At 38.3% G+C, this 16845-nt stretch overlaps 1 protein-coding gene across 1 annotated transcript in view; it reads right to left on the bottom strand.

Moving 5' to 3' along the window:
* The window catches only part of COL21A1 (collagen type XXI alpha 1 chain), a 222849-nt gene that overhangs the window by 51439 nt on the left and 154565 nt on the right, over positions 1-16845 (bottom strand). The gene's annotated exons all lie outside the window — the stretch shown is intronic.

Genomic DNA, 16845 nt, shown 5'->3' with positions numbered 1-16845 from the left:
TACAAGATATTGAATATAGTTCCTTGTGCTATACAATAGGTCCTTGTTGTCCGGATTATTGATGTCAACTTTCCTTACATCAAATAACTGATTCTGAAATCCATAAGGTGACTGTATAAACAACCAAACCAATACATGGCAGAAGATAACTGAGTAGTTATAACTGGGATATGTATATACACATTCTTATGAGAATAGGATGATTCTGTCTTAAATGTGACTTATATTTACATCAGTCCTTTTCATAGTTTTACTTTTACTTTAAAATTGATCACCCTGTTGGATATGTGATCTCACCTCTCAGGAGTTGCATTTTAAAATAAAAACAAAGCTTTCATTAAGAATGTAGTTACTATAGGTTATTATGTGAAATTATTCAGCACTTTAATCTGGTATTAGTTTAAAATAAACATATAAAATGTGTATTTTAGGTAGCTGTTAAAATTATAACAGTTTTCAGTTATATATCTTTAAATTATTCTGCTCAAATTATTTATGCACCTTATTTTACATCCACTTTATGCATGCTATAAGTTTTTCCCAAATGAATCCATTGCTAGCATGTAAAAACATATCATGACATTATGCTTACTAAAAAATAAGTATTAGCTGAATTTAATCTTAAAAGGTATATATATATATATATCCAAATATATATATATATATATATATATATCCAAAGATCAATATGGCCATTAAACTGTTTGGACAAAAATGCAGGGTAGTTGGGAAAAGTCCCTTGAAATAGATGTTTTAGGCTTCTTAAAACCTATCAGTCATAAAGAACCATGAGGTTGTATGTCTGTTTGGCAAAGTATTATGTCTTAACAAGCAAAGTTCTCTGCAAACAAGTATGCCACATGTGAATTGTACCAGAGAGTACATTTCATTGGACCAAAATGAAAATATGTTTCTTGTAAATAACTCACATATCTCAGTCCAGGTAAGTTTAAAAGGTGGGGGGGAAGTCTCAGAATACATGTATTAAAACACGTGTCAACACCATTTTCCACAGTTTCATATCCTAATGAACTCCCCAAACTGTAAACCATGAACCACAGAGGGAAGAACCAATAACACTTGGCTAACACAATCACCCTTAGAAAAAAATCCAACCATATCACATTATGTAAACACTGCTTCTCCCACTTTTATGAATTCTTGCATTTCATTAGCACAGTGAAATACCAACTAAAGCCAAATATTTCATCTGTTCCAGTTTTATTTACAAACACTAGATGACAGTTGAGAACAGAAGGGGTCAAAAGATAATGTTTTCCTGTAAATTAACCAAACTAGAGGTCAGGGAGGTCCTACCAACCCAACATTTCTACAAAAAAGTTTATAAAAATACCAAAGAGAAACAAAAATGGCTGTCAGATTCACAAAAGCTACAAGTTCAAAAGCCGGAAAAATTAGAGAAAAGAAGTATGTCAAGTTCTGACACTGGAGAATCAGTACTGCAGCTTTGGGCAGGAAAAAGCTCTTTGCAGGAAAGAGCTCTCAGCAAGATGCCCTTTGTCTTGACACTAACCTTAAACCAGGAACCCTGTGCTCTACTTATCTCCAGTCCTGACATACTTTTCAGATCTCTGGATCACACAATATTTTGCCTAACTTTTTGATTCTTTTCGGAGATGAAAGAAGTATAATAGAAGTAAAGAATAAGCATTTGACAGACGATCAGATACCTTCCCCACCTTCTGGTTCAGTAACCTTCCAAACAAACTGTGGGAACCGGACAAGATCTAAAGAAAGATTATGAGGAGTCAACAAGCCTGCACTCAAGCTGGCATGCAGGGGGGATGGCAAGGACTCTGACCCCCATCCCAATGATTAACTGATATTACTTCCTGCTTCTTTTGAAAGCTTTCATCACTGAGCAGAATCTTCAGAGATGTTTTTGGGAGACACAAGTTCACCTTCTCCCTAGACAGCTGGCATTCTGATTAAAGGCGACTTTCCTCTCCACCAACATTTGTGAGTACTGATTTTGTAAATGTTGAGCAGCAGGACCCAACTTGATCATGTCAGAAGGAACCACCCATGTCAGTGGTTCTCAAGGATGGTCCCTACTCAAGCCAGATCAGCTTCACCTCACTTGGGAACTTCTCCAAAATGCAAAATTTTGGGCCCTGCTACAAACCCACTGAGTCAGAAATTCTGGATGGTGAGGCCCAGCAATTTATGTGAACAGCTAATTCTGATGATTTGAGAACCATGGCAGACTTGTGAGTCATTAGGTAACTTAACTTCCACCACCCCCAGGTATTATCATATGTGATTGTCATACTGAGGCAAATCCGTAGTTTAAATAATCTGTATATAAATTAAAGGGGGTGGGAGAGTTGTCCAACAGCTGTTGTTCAGTTGCTCAGTCATGTCGGACTCTTAGATTCCCCTGTACTTCACCATCTCTCAGAGAAGCTGAAACTCGCATACTTTGGCCACCTGATAGGAAGAGTCGACTCAATGGAAAAGACCCTGATGCAGGGAAAAACTGAAGGCAGGAGGAGAAGGGGACGACAGAGGATGAGATGGCTGGATGGCTTCACTGACTCAGTGGACACGAGTCTGAGCAAGTTCCGGGAGATGGTGAAGGACAGGCAGGCCTGGCGTGCTGCCGTCCGTGGGGTCGCAGAGAGCAGAGATGGCTGAGTGAACAACGACAACCCATTCACTGAGTCGTGATGCCGCCCAGCCACCTCGTCCTTGTCGTCCCCTCTCCTCCTGCCCTCAACCCCTCCCAGCACCAGGGTCCTTTCCAAAGAGCCAGCTCTTCCCATCAGGCGGCCAAAGTACTGGAGCTTCAGCTTCAGCATCAGTCCTTCTAATGAATATTCAGGGTTGATTTCCTTTAGGATTGACTGGTTTGACCTCCTCGCAGTCCAAGAGACACTCAAGAGTCTTCTCCAGCACCACAGTTCAAAAGCATGAATTCCTCAGTGCTCAGCCATCTTTATGGTCCAACTCTTGCATCCTTACATGACTGCTGGAAAAACCATAGATTTGACTAGATGGACCATCATTGGCAAAGTAATATCTCTCCTTTTTAGCACTTTTCTTCCAAGGAGCAAGCATCTTTTAATTTCCTGGCTGCAGTTACCATCCTTAGTGATTTTGGAGCCCAAGAAAATAAAATCTGTCACTGTTTACACTTTTTCGCCATCTATTTGCCATGAAGTGATGGAATCAGATGCCATGATCTTAGTTTTTTGAATGCTGAGTTTTAATACAGCTTTTCACTCTCCTCTTTCACCTTCATCAAGAGGCTCTTTAGTTCTTCTTCACTTTCTGCCGTAACAGTGGTATCACCTGCATATCAATATCTGCTTATTGATATTTCTCTCAGCAACCTTGATTCCAGCTTATGATTCATCTAGCCTAGCATTTGGCATGATGTACTCTGCAAATAAGTTAAATAAGCAGGGTGACAATATATAGCCTTAACGTACTCCTTTCCCAATTTTGAACCAGTCCATTGTTTCATGTCAGGTTCTAACTGTTGCTTCTTGTCTTGCATACAGCTTTGTCCAACAGTGAGAACAACTAATTTGGGATTACATGACCACTTTGGTTTGTAAAGACATCCCCTTTTATTACTTTGATCATTAACTCCATTTTAATATGTTACTTTAAGAGGTATTTAAAAAAAAAAAAAGTCACCATTAGCAACATATATCAGTAATGAAGTTCCACAATTATTTGAAAATTTAATTTCTTCTTATTCTTTGTACTTCTTGTTAAGAGTAATAATCAGAAGGATACAGAATCATAGGAATAAAACAACATCTACTCTTTATAATGTATAGCAGAGATTCTCCAACTCTAGCTGCATCAGAACCATCTGGAGCGTTAGATAAACTGCAGATGGTGGACCCCACTCCAGCGTTTCTAACTCAACTGGTGCTGATACCACTGGTCTTGCAACCGCACTTTGAGAACCACACTGGTTCTCACCCGGATCTCAAGGGAGAGACTCTACACCCTTTCTGTACTCACCCACCCATCCCTAGGGAACCACAATGGCTTTGTCTGGCTCTGAACTCAGTACTGAGTTTTATAATGGTCAGATTGTTCAGCAAGTGTCTCATTTATGTAGGCACTGGTTTTCTGGCTTTCACATTCTTTAAAGGATAGAAACACATCCTATAGGAGCTTTTTTAACCACCCAGAATGCTTAGAATTATGCTGAACATAATATAAGACTATACGTACAACTTCTGGAGCACATCAAGGTAAGCAAAATGGATGATTTATTGTCAAATGCTCAATTTTGGGAAGGTAAAGGAAATGGGATAGAGCTATTTGTGGACAGAACTATTTGCAAATGAAATGGGATAGAGCTATTTGCAAAAGGAAATGGGATAGAGCATTTTTGGACAGAACTATTACAAATGCTGTCAGAGGATTATGCAGGGTAATTATGACAAGATGATGGCCAGTAATCTTGACCTAGGAATGATCTCTTCACTGTTTTAATAATGTTTCATTGGGAAACGAAAGGATGATTTCTGCTTAGTGATCGTCCACAAAATTTTCCAATGCTATACACAACTAGTATATGAAATTCAGTATTGTATCCAGAACTTAAGTTCACCACTTGATTCCTTTCATGACCTGGAGCTCCTGGCATACATCAATATGTTTGGCTGGTAGGAAAAAAGGCATGTAGCATGTCTCTACCTCTAATTTATCATTTTGCTATTCTATTATTAATTCCTTCCTGATATAAATAGAAAATGTCATGCTAAACCAACCAATATAATATTGTAAATAATTAGCCTCCAATAAAAAATAAATAAAAAATAAAAATTAAAAAAATAAAACAATGTTCACTTCCCTGCAAAAAAAAATAATAAATAAAGTTGAAGATACACATCAAAAATAAATAAATAAATAAAATAAACATTATTCCTTAATCCAGTCTCTGTAGCTAATGTCAAAGATGATTTATTCTACAGCAAACCAGTTATTTTTAAAAAGCAAATTTAACTAAAAACAGAGATGTGAAACTTGCATTGCATGTGTATTTCCTTTCATGTGGTGGTCTTTGGTACTTACCCACAAAAATGAAAGCATGAGGTGTAATTTAGTGTGTGGCCATTGCAACCCTCAAAATCTGGTGGAAGGTGTGTGACGATGAAAATATAATTTAATTTTGAAGAAGATCCTTACTTTGTTATTAAACACTATAATTTGCCTTTGATCTTATTCCGTGGTTTATTCTTAGTATGTAAACAAAACTCTAGTATGCCAGAGAATACATTAAAGATGTAAGACTGGGTAAGTTCCTCCTGGCTAACCAAATAAACAGAGAAGGAATTTGGAAGGCATCACGCATAAAGCGATCACATAAACTAGGCCTGAAATTCAGGCTGTGCCATGTAAAGGACTGTGCACTTTGGGGTAAATTCTTTATTTGCTCTTAATTTGATTTTAATTTCAGAATGCCATTGATAGTCTCAACTTCATAGATTCTTTCTTAGGAAAATAAAATAAGAGTCTTTGTGAAAGTTCTAGAGCCTTGAACATCTCTAGAAACAGAAGGGAAGATCCAAGAAAGTGAGCTACTCTACTGCCATCAAAGAGTTTGGAATTTTAACAGTTCTTTAACTGTTATGATCTGTTTCAGGCTACTCTATTTTCAAAGAATATGTTATTTTTCTATTTGACTATTATGGTTTGGCATTATAATTTAGGAAAAATGAATTACTTTTTAAGTGCTTGAAAAAAAAAACACACACACTGATTATTTCATTGTTTCTAGGGGCCAGAAGTCTGGGCATAGCTTTACTGAGTTACCTGTGTGCGTGCATGGATGCTAAGTCCCCACAGTTGTGTTCAACTCTGTGCAACACTTTGGACTATTGCCCATCAGGCTCCTCTGTCCATGGGAGTATCCAGGCAAGAACACTGGAGGGGGTTGCCATGCCCTCCTCCAGAGATCTTCCCAACCCAGGGATTGAACCCACACATTTTATGTCTCCTGAATTGACAGGTGGGTTCTTTACCACTAATGCCACCTGGGAAGCCCAGGGTGGGTCTTACAAAGCGGGTCTTACAAAGCGGTAACCAGGAGGTCTGTTGGGTTATGTTCTCATCTGGAGGCCTGACTGCAAAAGTATCTACATCCACATTAACTCACTTAGTTGGCAGAATTGAGCAAGTAGGCTCTAAATGGAGCCTCTCATAATGTAACATCATTACAGGAGTGACACCTGTTGGTTAGAAGCAAGTCATAGGTCCCAGACACACTCAAAAGTAGGGAATTAAAAAAGACGTGAGCAGGTGGGGGTCACTTTCCAGTCTTCCTGCCCCAATTATTGTCACATATTCCTGTAAGGGTTGTACTGTCTGCCTCGATACCAATAACATATGAAACTGTCTGTTTACTCACAGCCTTGACAAGAAGATAGGATTTTTAACTCAAGCTTTTGAACTTTTGTCAATCTAATGGGTAGGTAATTGTACCTTAGTATAGCTTCAATTTGTAGTTCTCTTATTATGAGTGAAGTTGAACATCTCTGTACATTTAAGGGACACTTTATACCTTTTTTTGGCTTTGAAAATTATATATTCATGTCTTTTCCCCTCATCTATATATTTATATTTATTGACATATAATTGATTTACAATATTATAAGTCAAATAACTTGTGATTAGACAGTGGAGGTGATGAATAGATTCGAGGGATTAGATCTGGTAGACAGAAGCCTGGGGAACTATGAATGGAGGTTTGTAACACTGTACAGCAGGCAGTGACCAAAATCATCCCCAAGAAAATGAAACGCAAGAAGGCAAAATGGTTGTGTGAGAAGGCTTCACAAATAGCTCAGGAAAGAAGAGAACTGAAAGGCAAGAGAGAAAGGGAAAGATACGCCCAACTGAATTCAGAGTTTCAAGGAAGGGCAAGGAGAGATGAGAAGTCCTTCTTAGGTAAACAACCCAAAGAAAAACAGGGGAAAAAATAGAATGGGAAAGGTTAGAGATCTGTTCAAGAAAATTAGAGATACCAAGGGAACATTTCATGCAAAGATGAACACAATGAAGGACAGAAATGGTATGGACCTAACAGAAGCAGAAGATATTAAGAAGAGGCGGCAAGAATACACAGAAAAACTGTACCAAAAAGATCTTAATGACCCAGATAATCACGATGGTGTGATCACTCACCTAGAGCCAGACATCCTGGAGTGCAAAGTCAAGTGGGCCTTAGGAACAATCACTTCAAACAAAGCTAGAGGAGGTAAAGGAATTCCAGCTGAGCTATTTCAAATCCTAAAAGATGATGCTGTTGAAGTGTTGCACTCAACATGCTAGCAAATTTGGAAAACTCAGCACTGGTCATAGGACTGAGAAAAGTCAGTTTTCATTCCAATCACAAAGAAGGGCGATGCCAAAGAATGTTCTGACTAGCATACATTTCACACGCTAGCAAAGTTATCCTCAAAATCCTTCAAGTTCAGCTTCAACAATACGTGAACCAAGCAATTCTAGATTTAAGAGTTGGCTTTCGAAGAGGCAGAGGAACCAGAGATCAAATTGCTAACATTCGTTGGATCATCGAGAAAGCAAGGAAACTCCAGAAAAATATCTATGTCTGCTTCATTGATTACACTAAAGCCTTTGACTGTATGGATCACAACAAACTGTGGAAAATTCTTAAAGTGATGGGAGTACCAGACCACTTTACCTCTCTCCCAAGAGACCTGTATGTCAGTGAAGAAGCAACAGTTAGAACTAGACTTGGAACAACTGACTGATTCAAAATTGGGAAAGAAGTATGACAAGGCTGTATATTATTACCTTGTTGTTTAACTTATATGCAGAGTACATCACACGATACATCATGCTGGATGAATCACAAGCTGGAATCAAGATTGCAGGGAAAAATATCAGCAACCTCAGATATGTAGATGATACTACTCTAAAGGCAGAAAGTGAAGAGGAACTAAAAAAGAGCCTCTTGATGAGGATGAAAGAGAAAAGTGAAAAACCTGGCTTAAAACTCAGCATTCAAAAAACTAAGATCATGGCATCTGGTCCCATCACTACATGGCAAATAGAAGAGGAAGAAGTGGAAGCAGTGACAGATTTCTATTTTATTGGGCTCCAAAATCACTGCAGGTGGTGACTGCACCCATGAAATTAAAAGACGCTTACTCCTTGGAAGGAAAGTTATGACCAACCTATATACAACATATTAAAAAGCAGAGACATTACCAACAAAGGTCTGTCTCGTCAAGACTATGGTTTTTTCCAGTAACCATGTATGGATGTGAGAGTTGGACTATAAAGAAAGCTGAGCACCGAAGAACTGATGCTTTTGAACTGTGGTGTTGTAGAAGACTCTTGAGAGTCCCTTGGGCTGCAAGGAGATCCAACCAGTCCTTCATAAAGGAGATCAGTCTTGGGTGTTCATTGGAAGGACTGATGTTGAAGCTGAAACTCCAATACTTTGGCCATCTGATGCGAAGAGCTGATTCATTTGAAAAGACCCTGATGCTGAGAAAGATTGAAGGCGGGAGGAGAAGGGAACAACAGAGGAGATGGTTGGATGGCATCACCAACTCAACAGAGATGAGTTTGAGTAGACTCCAGGAGTTGGTGATGGACAGGGAGGCCTGGTGGGCTGTGGTTCATGGGGTGGCGAAGAGTCGGACATGACTGACCGACTGAACTGAACTGAACTGAGGCCATGTTGTACACTTCCCTATCTTGAGTATGGGTTGGTTTTGTGGACTTCCTTCCAAAGAGGATGTGAAAAGAAAAAGCAGTAACTTCACAGTGGAGAATCCTGACAAATACTTTTGAGTCTTGAACAACACGGATTTGACCTGCAAGAGCCCACTGATATGTGGATTTTTCAACAGTAAGTACATGTTATATATATTTACTATACTATATATATAGCACCACATGATTCCTGGTTGGTTGACTCATCCATGGATTCACATTCATGGATACAGAGGAACCACAAACACAAAGGGTAGATTATAAATTATACTTGGATTTTCAACTGTGGGAAAGGTTATGCCTGTAACCCCAGTGCTGTTCAAGGGTCAACTATAACACCATAATCAAGGGACCAAGGTTAACATACCAATGATCAGACATGTGGATGATATTTACTCTGATATAATGAGAAGGACACTCACCTCTGTGTTATCCTTCTCCACCACCCCTGAAATAATTCCAGTCTAATCAGACAAATGTGAACGGACGTTCTAACAGAAACCCTAACCAATGCTCTGCAAAACTGTTATAAAAAGTAAGAAAAGACTAATAAATCATCACAGATAAGAGGAGACTAAGGAGACATGGTATTAAAAAAAGAAGGAATGAGGTGTATTCTGGATTGGATCCTGGAACAGAAAAAGGACCTTCATGGGAAACTAATGAAATCCAAATAAAGTATGGAGTTCAGATTAATTTACAGGAATTTGACAATACTAATTTCTTAGTTTTGACACATGCATCATAGTAACATCATGAGAAACTTGGTAAGGTGTATAAGGAAAGCTCACTGAACTATTTATCTATATATAACTTTTCTGTAAATACAAAAGTACTCCAAACTAAAACATTTCTTTAACAAGCACCAGAAGTTTTTGTTGTTGTTAGAAAATTTCATGCTGGTACTAAAACTTATGTGAAGTTTATATGAACCTCAATTATTTATTACAATTTTTAAAAGGAAAACAAATTTAGAGACTTAAACTACATAATTCCAAGACTTATTCTGGGCTTCCCTGGTGGCTCAGACCGTAAAGAATCCGCCTGCAATACAGGAGACGGGTTTGATCCCTGGGTTGGGAAGATTCCGTAGGGAAGGGCATGGCAACCCACTCCAGTATTCTCGCCTGGAGAAACCCCATGGACAGAAGAGCCTGGCAGGCTACAGTCCTTGGGGTCACAAAGAGTCAGACACCACTGAAGTGTAAAACAGAATCAAGAGTTCAAAAATCAGTTAACACATATATTATCAACTGATTCTTGGCAAAAATGCTCATGTAATTCAATGGAAAATGAAAACTTTGCAATAAATGGTGCTGGAATGACCAGATCTCCAGGGAGAACAGGGAAGAAAATAACTTTTATATCACACAGGAATTAAAATCATCAAAATGGATCATAGAACTAAATTTGTAAACTAAGTTCAGTTCAATAGCTCAGTTGTGTCTGACTCTGCGACCCCAGGGACTGCAGCATGCCAGACTTCCCTGTCCATCACCAGCTCCCAGAGCTTACTTAAATTCATGTCCATAGAGTCGGTGATGCCATCCAACCATCTCATCCACTGTCATCTTCTTCTCCTGCCTTCAATCTTTCCCAGAATCAGGGTCTTTTCCAGGGAGTCAGCTCTTCACATCAGGTGGCCAAAGTATTGGAGTTTCAGCATCAATCCTTCCAATGAATATTCAGGACTGACTTCCTTTAGGACTGACTGGCTGGACCTCCTTGCAGTCCAAGTGACTCTCAAAAGTCTTCTCCAACACCACAGTTCAAAGTATCAATTCTTCTGTGCTCAGCTTTCCTTAGAGTCCAACTCTCACATCCATACATGACTACTGGAAAAACCATTGCTTCGACTAGACAGACATTTGTTGGTAAAGTAATGTCTCTGCTTTCTAATATGCTCTCTAGGTTGGTCACAGATTTTCTTCCAAGGAGCAAGTGTCTTTTCATTTCATGGGTGCAATCACCATCTTCAGTGATTTTGGAGCTCAAGAAAATAAAGTCTCTTACTGTTTCCATTGTTTCCCCATCTATTTGCCAGGAAGCGATGGGGACGGATGCCAAGATCTTAGTTTTCTGAATGTTGAGTTTTAAGCCAACTTTTTCACTCTTTTCTTTCACTTTCATCAAGAAGCTCTTTAGTTCCTCTTCGCTTTCTGCCATAAGGGTGGTGTCATCTGCATATCTGAGGTTACTGATATTTCTCCCGGCAATCTTGATTCCAGCTTGTCTTCATCCAGCTCAGCGTTTCTCATGATGTAATCTGCATATGGGGTGACAATATACAGCCTTGAAGTACTCCTTTCCCGATTTGGAACCAGTCTGTTGTTCCATGTCCAGTTCTAACTGTTGCTTCTTGACCTGCATACAGATTTCTCAGGAGGCAGGTAAGGTGGTCTGGTATTCCCATCTCTTTAAAAATTTTCCACAGTTTATTGTGATCCACACAGTCAAAGGCTTTGACCTAATCAATAAAGCAGAAGTAGATGTTTTTCTGGAACTCTCTTGATTTTTCAATGATCCAGCAGATGTTGGCAATTTGATCTCTGGTCTCTGCTTTTCTAAATCCAGCTTGAACATCTGGAAGTTCACGGTTCATGTGAGATGAGTGGAATTGTGCGGTAGTTTGAACATTCTTTGGCATTGCCCTTCTTTGGGATTAGAATGAAAACTGACCTTTCCCAGTCCTGGGGCCACTGCTGAGTTTTCCAAATTTGCTGGCATATTGAATGTAGCACTTTCACAGGATCATCTTTTAGGATTTGAAATAGCTCAACTCGAATTCCATCACCTCCACGTGCTTTGTTCATAGTGATGCTTCCTAAGCCCCACTTGACTTTGCATTCCAGGGTGCCTTGCTCTAAGTGAGTGATCACACTATTTGTAAGCTATGGTGGGACAATCTTAGAAACTGTGATATTCTATATATGCACTTAGAACATTTGAAAATATTTTATTTTAGAAGAGAAAATTTCTGTCCCTAAGTTAGGTGACAATTATTAAATACAACACAAAGACATAAGCAAAAAGAAATTTTAAGAAGCTAGACTTCATCCTGATTAAAAACTTCTTCCCATTGAATAACACTATTAAGAAAATGAAAGACCATCTGAAAGTCAGTAGATAACATTCACAAATACATGTCTGATAAAATACATATTACACAAAGAACTCTTGTAACTCATTAACAAGAAAACAACCCAAAGGTTTTTTTAAAAAATGGTCAAATGTTTTGAATAGACACTTTACAAAAGAAGATATACAAATGGCCAAGAAGCCCATAAAAAGATGCCAACCCTATCAGTCATCAGAAAAATGCAAACTAAAACCATATGAGATACTATTATGTTACCAAATAAAAGAACTAAAATACCAAATAATAAGTGTTGGCAGGATGTGGTAAAAATAGAATTCTCTTGAATTGCTGATGGTAATAGAGAATAATACAATCACTTTGGAAAATATATTTAACTTCTTAGGAAGTTAAATATACACTCACTATACAATACAGCAATTCTAGTAGGTATCAACCCAAGAGAAATGAAACCATGTCCAATCTAGATGTGTATAAGCATATTCATATCAACATTATTCATAAATGCCAAATATAGGAAACAATTCAAATGTTCATCAGCTGATAAATGACAAAACCAACCGTCATATATCCATACCACTAAATATGGTGTGTGTGCGTGTGTTCTGTCGTTCAGTCAGATTCAATTGTTTGTGACCCCATGGACTACAGCCCACCAGGCTCCTCTGTCCATGGAATTTTTCCAGGCAAGAAATACTGGAGTGGAGCCATTTCCTCCTCCAGGGGTCTTCCCAATCCAGGGATTGAACTCCCGTCTCCTGCATCTCCTGCACTGGCGGGCACATTCATTATCACTGCACCACCTGGGAAGCCTTAAATATTATCTGATTATATTTAATTGACATTGTAAAAAGCAAAACTATAGTGACAGAAAGCATAGTCCACACGAATGCATGTGGCAATTTCTTTGAATGAATGAATCAATCAGTTATTCAATCCATCCCTCCCTCTCCCTTATCCTTTCCCTCACCAACACCTCTTTACCCCCTCTATATAAAATATATATATGCAAATACATGAAAACATATATATGTATTTTTATATATGAATATACATTTATATATTGACACATATATTAAAACAATATAAACACACATACACATACCCTACTGATATTGTTTCTTTAGAGCAACCCTGACCAATACACAACCAAATGCAATGCACAGATATTGATTGTATCAAGTGTAAAAATAGCTATTTAGGACACTGTTTTTAAACAATTAGAAAAAACTGAATATTAGAAAATATTATTGTATTGACATTAAATCTCTTGGGCATCATGATGGAATTAAAGTATTCTTAGGAGATATAGGCTTCCTTGGTGGTTCAGATGGTAAAGAATCTACCTGCAATGTGGGAGACCTGGGTTCAGTCCCTGGGTTGGGAAGATCCCCTGGAGAAGGGAATGGTTACCCACTCCAGTATTCTGGCCTGGAGAATTCCATGGACAGAGAAGCCTGGCAGGCTACAGTCCATGGGGTCGCAAAGAGTCTGACACAACTGAGCGACTTTCACTTAGGAGATACAAGTTGAAGTGTTTAGGAGAGAAATGCATGGAGTCTAATTTACTTTCTAGTGGCTCAACACCAAAAAAATAGAGAGAGAGAAATAGATACTCATATATTTATGTGGTTCAATTTTCTGTATGACTGAAAAATTCCAAAACAAAAAGCTGGGTGGGAGGAAGAAAACAGATTTTAATAAGGTCAGAAAAAATTAGGTATGATTCATTATTCAAACATTCCAAAAAGGAAATATAAACTGCAGACTATTCAGACAAAAGAATATTATTAAGCACTAAAAACAAATGAACTATCAAGTCATGAAAAGACAGAGAGGAATCTTAAACACATATTATTAAGTAAAAGAAGCCAATCTGAGAAGACTACACACAATATAATTCCAACTCTATGACATTCTGGAAAGGAAAATCTTTGGGGACAGTAAAAAGATTAGTGGTTGTCAGAGGCTAGGGGAAGGGAAAGATAAATAAGTAGAGAACAAAATTTTTAGGGCAGAAAAGTTATTCTGTATAAGGCTGTAGTGGTGGATATGTCATTATACATTTGATCACACCCATAGAATGTACAATATCAATCAAAACACCAATGCAAACTATGGACTTTGAGTGATAGGATGTATAAATGTAAGTTCATCAATTGTTAAAAAAAATGTATGAGAAATCAGTTCTGGGGAAATCTATAGGAGGAGGGGACAGGAGGTATATGGAAACATTTAGTACTTTCTGATCAGTCTTGCTCTGAGCCTAAAACTTCTCTAAGAAATGAAGTCTATCTTTTTAAGTGAATAGACTTTTAAAAACTTGTGAATGACTCCAGTAAAAAACTGCAAACAGACAAGAAGAAATTAACCTAACTATATTAGAAGATCCACATGAATTAGAAAATTCAGGACATAACCAAAGTTAAATATGAAGGGTAGCGTGGACCTAGCAAGAAAGTAAATATCAAGAGTGAGCTAACTTAAAAATGTTAAACATAATTATATTCTCCAGATATTTCACTATCAGAAATGTAGGGAAATGGAAACACATGTCCATGCAAAAACCTGTACACAAATGTTCATAAAGCGCTATTTATAAGAGCCCAAAATTACAAACAACTCAAATGTCTATGAACTGACAAATGAATAATGTCCATATTTTCAACAATGAAATATTATCAGCAATGAAAAGGAATAAAGTACTAATACAGGGCAAAACATCAAAGAACCTCACAAATGTTAGGATAGGCCAAGAGATGAACCACAAGACCACGTGATTCATATGATTCAATTTATATGAAATGGGCAAAATTCATAATGGGCAAATTCATGTAGAAAGGAAGTAGGTTAAGTGGTTGAGTATACTGCTGTTGCTCAGTCACTAGGTCATGTCTGACTTTTTGCGACCCCATAAACTGCAGCACAACAGGCTTCCCTGTCCTTCACCATCTCCTGGAGTTTGCTCAAACTCATACCCATTGAGTCAGTGATGCCATCCAACCAGCTCATCCTCTGTCACCCTCTTCTCCTCTTGCCCTCAATCACTGCCAGCATCAGGATCTCTTCCAATGATTTGGCTCTTCATATCAGGTGGCCAAAGTATTGGAGCTTCAGCTTCAGCATCAGTCCTTCCAATGAATATTCGGGGTTGATTTCCTTTAGAATTGACTGGTTTGTTCTTCTTGTGTCTAAGGGACTCTCAAGAGTCTTCTCCAGCATCACAGTTCAAAAGCATCAATTATTCCATGTCCAGCCTTCTTTATGATCCAACTCTCACATCCTTACATGACTACTGGAAAAACTATAGCTTTGACTCTAGGAACTTAGTTGGTAAAGTAATGTCTCTGCTTTTTAATACACTGTCTAGGTCTGTCAAAGCTTTGTTTCCAAGGAGCACACATCTTTTAATTTTGTGGCTGCAGTCAGCATCCACATTGATTTTGAAGCCCAAGAAAATGAAATCTGACACTGTTTCCACATTTTCCCCATCTACTTGCCATGAAGTGTTAGGACTGGAGGCCATGATCTTAGTTTTCTGAATGTTGAGTTTTAAGCCAGCTTTTCCACTCTCCTCTTCCACCTTCATCAAGAGGCTCTTTAGTTCCTCTTCACTTTCTGCCATTAAAGTGGTATCATCTGCTTATTTGAGGTTATTGATATTTCTACTAGAAATCTTGATTCCAGCTTGTGATTCATCCAGTCAGCATTTCTCATGATGTACTCTGCATATAAGTTAATTAAGCAGGGTGACAATATACAGCCTTGATGTACTCCTTTCCTAATTTTGAACCATAGATCCATTTCAGGTTCTAACTGTTGCTTCTTGTCCTACACACAGGTTTCTCTAAGGAGGCAGGTAATATGCTCTGGTATTCCCAGCTCATTAAGAATATCCCACAGTTTGTTGTGATCCACACAAAGTCTTTAGTGTAGTCAATGAAACAGAAGTAGATGTTTTTCTGGAATTCCCTTGTTTTTTCTATGATCTAGTATATGTTGGCAATTTGATATCTGTTTCCTCTGCCTTTTCTACATCCAGCTTGTACATCTGTAAGTTCTCCATTCTCGTAATGTTAAAGCCTGGCTTGAAGGATTTTGAGCATAATCTTGCTGGCATGTGAGATGAGTGCCACTGTACAGTAATTTGAACATTGTTTGGCATTGCCTTTATTTGGGATTGGAATGAAAACCGACCTTTTCCAGTCCAGTGGCCACTGCTGTTAAAGTGTTAGCCGCTCAGTAATGTCTGACTCTTTGTGACCCTAGGTCCTGTAGGCCACCAGGCTTCTCTGTCCATGGGATTTCCCAGACAAAAATACTGGAGCAGGGTGGCCACTGCTGAGTTTTCCAAATTTTCTGGCATAATGAAAGCAGCACATTAATAGCATCATCTTTTAGGATTTTAAATAGCTCAATTAGAATTCCATCACCTCTATTAGCTTTGTTTGTAGTAATGCTTCCTAAGGCCTACTTGCCTGCACAGTCTAGGATATCTGGCTCTAGGTGAGTGACCACACCATCATAGTTATCTGAGTCACTAAGATCTTTTTTGTATAGTTCTTCTGTGTATTCGTGCCACCTATTCTTAATATCTTCTGCTTCTGTTAGGTCCATACCATTTCTGTCCTTTATTGTGCCCATCTTTGCATGAAATGTTCCCTTGGTATCTCGAAGTTTCTTAAAAAGATCTCTAGTCTTTCCCATTCTATTTTTTCCTTCTTTCATTGCATTGTTCCCTTGAGAAGGCTTTCTCACCTCTACTAAAACTTGCTATTCTCTGGAACTCTGCATTCAGTTAAGTATATCTTTCCCTTTCTCCTTTGCCTTTCACTTCTCTTCTTTTCTCAGCTATTTGTAAAGCCTTCTCAGACAATCACTGTGCCTTCTTGCATTTCTTTTTCTTAGAGATGATTTTGGTCACCACCTTCTGTACAATATTATGAACCTCCATCCATAGTTCCTCAGGCACTCTGTCTAACAGATCTAGTCCCTTGAATCTATTTGTT

This window comes from Moschus berezovskii, chromosome 23, assembly GCF_049115385.1.
Source record: "Moschus berezovskii isolate FMDL1 chromosome 23, NW_MosBer_1.0, whole genome shotgun sequence".
Taxonomy (NCBI): Eukaryota; Metazoa; Chordata; class Mammalia; order Artiodactyla; family Moschidae; genus Moschus; species Moschus berezovskii.
Note: the sequence above shows the minus strand (reverse complement) of the source record. Positions and strands in the feature narration are given on the sequence as shown.